Consider the following 6,000-nt stretch of genomic DNA (forward strand, 5'->3'; position numbering starts at 1 on the left):
GAGTTAGGATTTAGAGAAAGCAGCAACAGAGGGCTGTTTTTAACGGCAGCATCTGGTAAGGTCTGCATGATTTGATGAGCAAAAACTCCAGCCTGAGTGACTCCTCATTATCATGCAGTCATTGTGTTTCATTAAGGCCTACGACGATACTTTTTGAGGTTAGTTTCCAGAAAAGCAGAATGGAAGGACTGCATTTGCTGATGGATTGTAGTAAGCATGAAGAAGTGGCTGGTTTCAGAGAAACATCTTTTTTTTTTTAATTGATTTGTTTGTAAGTATGAATGATAGGGTCTTCAGTTCCTGTTGGCGTTAAATTGGGGCTAAAGAGGAGCTGCATTTTGTAAGGTCTGCATGAATAGGAAGAGCACTGGGCTCAGAGCTTGTCCTGGTACTATTCCTTTTTTTTGAATGCAAAATTGAACCTGACATCCAGCTGTAATCATATCTTGGTGACCAATGCCTACATGAAACCAAGGCATAATCTATTTTCCCTCTCCACAACTGGCTTTTCTGCAAGGTCGCAGCTGAGGGAGGATTTTGTAATAAACCAAAATATTCCTGGACAAAAGAGAGTACGGTTGTTACTGTACCCTAACATGAATTTGTAGGATTGGACCATCCCTAAACTCTAGAATACGGGTCATGAGGAATAATACTGTTTGTTACTGGACTGAGTTGGCCTCCATATCAAAGGGCAGGAGGCACAGTGGCATTTGTAGTCATGAAGCTTGGCAGGACATCTGGTCTTAGGACTTCCTCAACATGTATCTCTAGTATTTAAGAGGCAATATAGTTAAGAGAGAGAGAACAGCTCCTCCAAAGAGCAATTTTAGATCACTGAATCCAGTTGACCTTTTCTGACCCCTCTAAGTACTAAAAATCAGCCTCCAAAGTTAGGTATTTGTTTGGTGTTTGAAATAAGCTCGTGTGAACATAGAACTACTGCAGTGTTTCGAAATGCTTGTCAACATCTAACTTTTCAACAAGGCTTACGTTTACATTTGTCTGGTGCATGTTAGTGAACAGAGCACAAGTTCCTTGTCTCAGACCCAATAATGTAAGAGTATTATTCAAAATAGAGAGATGATGTACGCTTCTATCATGCTGTTTATGCTAATTTGTGTTGCACACCCCTGGTGTAAAAAATATGATGAATCTTTTGGCATAAAATAGTTTTTTAAATACATGACTGCCATTGACACATAAGACCTAGCCTTTAAATATGTGTTTAGTTTTCAGTCTTACATCTTTGGGAAAATGCAGACATTCGAAAATTGAAGGAGATTGCAATGGGTACTCAAACCAGTCTTTGTGATGCAAACATCTACTGCTACTTTGTAATTAGATGGATAAAAACCGAAGGAGATCAAACGGTATAAAGCTGATTACTAGTATAAAGAGATAATTGTAGATAGTTAGAGACCAGTGAAATGACAATAATTACCCTACGCCTACACTGTGGATTTTATGGAGTATCTGATAAAGCCTTCTCTTGAAACTTTCTGATTCTGAATTGCATATCAAAAATACCAGTCATCTTTAACGTTGGATTCTATAGTACATTAGAACGTACAATTATTTTCAGAGGGAAGGAGATTTTCCCATGCTTTTATGACCATATATGTTCATATGCTGCTCTAGCCGAGCAAATGCCACAGCAGTGATTGGAGCCAGGAAAGTACAGACTAGGAATTAGTTTTGGAACTGTTACTGTCCTGTGTTTTTTTGAAGGAAATAGGGAGAAAGGAGGCAGGAGGAAGGAAGTTGAACTGATTTAATAGCATTAGCATATCTAATGACAAAAGGTCATCTCTTTGTTCTTTGAAACAGTTTTTGAAGGATTCAAAGTGCAAAGTAAACGTAGTCTAGTTTATATGAAATATTGGTGAATTTTTAGTCTTGTCCATAGTTCAATAGCTTATTGAAACACCTTTTCAGTGTTTTTTTCCTGTTTTTCCACCATACCTACTGTGATTACTGTGATGGAAAAGCAGATGCTTTGTAATAACTTAAGTGTGGATACTGGAGTGATTACTGTTTGACTCTACCGGATTAACTATTTAGCTGTTTACTTTGTGAACACAAGAACTGTCTCCTCTCATGTGCAGTATTAGATGCAGCTCTGGCCTCTAGGTAGATCTGTGCCTTGTGCAATATAGTCTCACAATCTCAGACAGAAGTGTTGAGTGTCTGGAGGCGAAGAGCCAGGCAGAAGGTGCCAAACGGCATCTTTTGGGGCTTTGCATTCAAAGGACTGTCACATTATGGCTACTGCCTTGTGCAGTGGGGCCTTTGTAACTGCATGGTCCAGGACCATTCCTTTCCTGTCATGTGAACTGAAATATTAAATATAGCTGACTGGCAGATTACCCATTTCAAGACTTAAATTTTTTTTCCCAACTGAAATACAGAAACATTTTTCAAAATACCAGCATTTTGTACACAATTGAAATCCTAATTTTAGACAAAAAATAATGGCTAAAGATAACATGTATGGGCACTGTGACAGTGCAGTTCCACATGTTTTGGAAGCTACTTGCATTCTTTTCTTTTGATAATGATGATAGTAATAACAATCATATCCTGTGAATATTGAACACCTCAATGTTAAAGGGCTCTATCTTCTACTTAATATCCCACTCTCCCCTTGTAGAAATGCTGTTCTGACTGTCTTCTGTTATATAATGGTTAGTGCATATATCAAGTATATATCCTTCTCAGAGAAAATATGTGAATTGGAATTAGTACTGAGAGATTGAAAGTAGTCTGAAGCCTAGTATTTGCTATGTCTGAAAATATATTTTCCCATTTTTTTTCACAGATGTATCAGCTTATAGCTTGACAGACACTTACAGGATGGTGTTGATGAGCCTATATGTGCTATAGGCCTAGTGAATGTGTTCATGTATACTTAAAAGTTTCTCCTAGGGCATCTGAATTTTTTCACTCGAGTAAGCTTTTTTGCATCAGTCAGTCAGTCTTCTTCCTGTCAGTAACAGAACGTATCATGACTACAATTATGAATCAATTTTGCATGAATTGCAAGAAAGGTTTTTCTACCATAATGACTTATTGGCATGTTAGATAAAGATTTTCAGTTGCACAGAAAAAAGTGCTTCTCTTACAGTGCATTGAGTAACAATACATTCACCTCTTTTTCAAGCTTCTAACTTTTTTCTACTGTGATACCACACATGAAATTGGATCTGTAGGCTTTGGGTGAATGTAAAGAGAATGCTTTCCTCAAGATTATTTAATCTTCCTTTGGCAGATTTTTTTCCTTAAGCTAGAGAAATACCAGCAACTTCTGCTGTGTTTAGTCTTTAGTGGGAGAAATAGGACACCAATTGATTAAAAGGAAGGCATTTCAGTGATTGTTCTGTTCCAAATATTGAAAAGAATTGGAATGGAATATGCCTGAATATTCTTGCTTGCACTCTGTATTCTAAATTCTGTTCCTTGGCTATATATGTCTTCAGTAATCAGCTCTTCCTCTGTGGCAAGTAATGGTAGCACTACAGTGACTAGAATACACCGTTTCAGTCAAATAATCTTCTATGTAAAGTACTTAATAGCAACGCATTTTTAAAATATTTTTTATAATTAAAATAATAATTTCTGTTGCAAACGTCTGAATTGAAAAAAAAAAAAAAGCAGCATGATAAAATTTTACGATGTCATGAATACTCTGCGTAAACCAGAACAGCATTATAAGTCATGGGGTCACGGGCATGTTCCTGCTGTAAGAAACACTCTTGAATTGGTCCAAAAAAGATCTGTCAACAATTTTGCCAAAAAGCCCCTGGAATATTTTTGTGGTAATGCTACTTTTCTTCTTTTGAACTGTAGAGAATGGGTGATCGGTTAAATCTCTTCTCACAGGAAATCAAAAGATCAACATTCCTAGAGATCTTTCAGTGGCAGTGTGCCCATGTACAACGTATTTGTGATGACATATTCTGCTGCAGGGGCAGTAGAACACCACTGTGCTATAGAGTATTGAATGACCATAAAATGCACAGCATCAGCTTCTTTCAAGACTAGCATTAAGGCTGCCCATAAATCTGCTATTGAAAATCTTATCTGAAGAATGAATACTGGTTTTGGTTTTGTAATCATTCCTCACAGCAGCATATAGGGTTTTAAAGAAAGGTAAAAACCATATTTCTTATAGGAGTCTATAGAAAGCAGTTGGCAGCAATTAAACTGTTTTCTTTGAAAATAAGTAAAAGGTTTTCCAAGCTTAATTATATTAACGATCTGTTCCTAAGGAAAACAAAATCTTTATAAATAACAATTTTGATATTTATTGCTGTCTTTAAAAAATCTGCACACTGTACTTGCTTTACCGCTTTTAAGAGGTTCTTTGCACAAAGGAATACTAGGCTGGTTATCTGAATGAGGTTTCCATTATAAAGCGCAGATCCATTTGGCAAATGACACGCAAGAAAAGCTTGAAATGATTAATGTGAAGCAGACTTCTGTCCTCCCTCTAAAAGCAGCCTATTTACATGAGTGATTGTGTAACAGTCATAATGTTTCAGCATCTCTCCAGCATCTTATGGCAGGATCAACACGTTGGCTGTTGACAGCCGTAAACATGTACATTTGCATTCTGGTTTGAATGCTTCCAGCTCCTTTGCCTGCAGTCATCACTCCCTCTCTGCCCTTTCTCAGGCAAGTTCTGCAGTCCCTGTGCTTGCCTGCTCCGCATCATCGCAGGCTGACAGTTTCTTTCCTCAGAGCTGATTTCTTCCCAAGATGTGAGTCAGCAAGCAAGGGAGCTGACGACATTCCCAGGATGGGCCATGCAGCGATGTGCCTCTGCAGTGACACAGCCTTTGCCCATGCAGGAGTCAGCAAGGATTTTTACATCACCTCTACACCAGGTGGCAGCATGTGATGCTGCTCTGCTCGTGAGCTGGATTTAAAGAGACAAACACAATATGCAGCAGCCTGTAGAATTCAGTCATTACAAACAGGAGAAATCAGCTTTACGTGTTGAATCCTCATTTGTTCATATTCTGACCACTGCTTATCCTCCTGAGCCCTCGGCTCCTTTATTCGGCTTTAAAGGAGCTTTGGTATTTTAAAGGGCTCTGAAAACCATCCAATCAGCTTGAGGTGTTCCACAAGAGGTGTTGTGACATTCAGCTATAGAATAGCTCTCTAGACATGTCCCAGCACTCAATGTGTACTAGGATGAAAATATACTAGGCTGAAGCTTGAGCTCGCATTGCTTAAGATGTGTAGAAACACAAAGCTGTCTAAAAGCCACCATCTTGTTGTCCACTGTGCTCGCCGGGATGAGAAAGTGATGAAGGCCACTTTAGTCAGTCCCTCTCCCTTGGATCACAACATAAAATATGACCAAGTGTTTTGGATACCGTTTAGAGCTGTAGAATTTTCTAGAAATTGGGGCTTAGTGGAAACTTACACTCTTTCGACAGTTACAATATAAGACTCAATACTGACAGAAGCAACTGTTCTTGATTACTCCTAGAATCCTGGCTCTGCTACCCCTTCCTTTTTTTTGGAAATCAGATTAGAGTGTTTCTGGAATTTGTATTGTTATTCATATTATATTACATTACGTTACATTATATTATATTATATTATTGTGCTGGTTTTGGCTGGGCTAGAGTTAATATTCTTCATGGAAGCTAGTATGGGGCTATGTTTTGAATTTGTGCTGAAAACAGTGTTGATAATTCAGGGATGCTTTAGTTACTGCTGAGCAGTGCTTACACAGAGTCAAGGCCTTTTCTGCTTCTCACGCCACCCCACCAGCAAGCAGGCTGGGGGTGCACAAGAAGTTGGGAGGGGACACAGCCGGGACAGCTGACCCCAACTGACCAAAGAGATATTCCATACCATATGATGTCAGGCTCAGCAGATACAGCTGGGCTGGAAGAATAAGGAAGGGGGGGACGTTTGGAGTGATGGCATTTGTCTTCCTAAGTTACTGTTATGCGTGATGGAGCCCTGCTTTCGTGGAGA

Source organism: Harpia harpyja, chromosome Z, assembly GCF_026419915.1.
Source record: "Harpia harpyja isolate bHarHar1 chromosome Z, bHarHar1 primary haplotype, whole genome shotgun sequence".
In the NCBI taxonomy this organism is placed as follows: domain Eukaryota; kingdom Metazoa; phylum Chordata; class Aves; order Accipitriformes; family Accipitridae; genus Harpia; species Harpia harpyja.